The sequence below is a fragment of the Odontomachus brunneus genome, unplaced genomic scaffold (genome assembly GCF_010583005.1).
Source record: "Odontomachus brunneus isolate Ranch 3 - 2012 unplaced genomic scaffold, Obru_v1 Obru_scaffold_172, whole genome shotgun sequence".
In the NCBI taxonomy this organism is placed as follows: domain Eukaryota; kingdom Metazoa; phylum Arthropoda; class Insecta; order Hymenoptera; family Formicidae; genus Odontomachus; species Odontomachus brunneus.
This window is the reverse complement of record NW_022639622.1, coordinates 44,792-45,103: the sequence shown is the minus strand read 5'-3', so window position 1 is coordinate 45,103 and position 312 is coordinate 44,792.

Here is a 312-nt window from a genome sequence, read left to right as displayed (position 1 = left end):
ATTCTTGAAACCATGTAAGAATATTCTTTCCGAATATTATCAGAATATATGAATGTCGTCTTGTTAGAATATTCTCTGACTATCTTGTTAGAATATTTTGTGCTGTCTGGGTATTTAGTTAACTTGAAAGATATATGACGTAATAAATGACGTAAAATTCATGTCATTATCACGGTTGTCTGCTACCTGGGATAATATTAGGTGAAGTAAAAAGTTCTGAGCATTTTTTCGCTTTATTTCGACGATGAAATTAACATAGTTAGGATTATCCGATTTCGATCAAATATGCGCCGTTTTGTTCGATAACTTTTG